Genomic DNA, 235 nt, shown 5'->3' on the forward strand with positions numbered 1-235 from the left:
GATGGAAGGTATCCCAGCCTATTTCGATGATATGATTTTGTTATAGTTTTATGAGAGATTTAGTAATGTTTTTTTAGATAAAAACATAATTAATCTGGTATATTAATAGATGTTAATATAAAAGATAATTCAATATAACATTACACTACTAGTCTAGAAGTTGAATTGAGCACTGGTTGGAAAGCAACTTTTTCGTCTGGCTTTACGGCCGTGTAACTCTCTCAAGTTTGTGTAT

This window comes from Limulus polyphemus, unplaced genomic scaffold, assembly GCF_000517525.1.
Source record: "Limulus polyphemus unplaced genomic scaffold, Limulus_polyphemus-2.1.2 Scaffold1556, whole genome shotgun sequence".
In the NCBI taxonomy this organism is placed as follows: domain Eukaryota; kingdom Metazoa; phylum Arthropoda; class Merostomata; order Xiphosura; family Limulidae; genus Limulus; species Limulus polyphemus.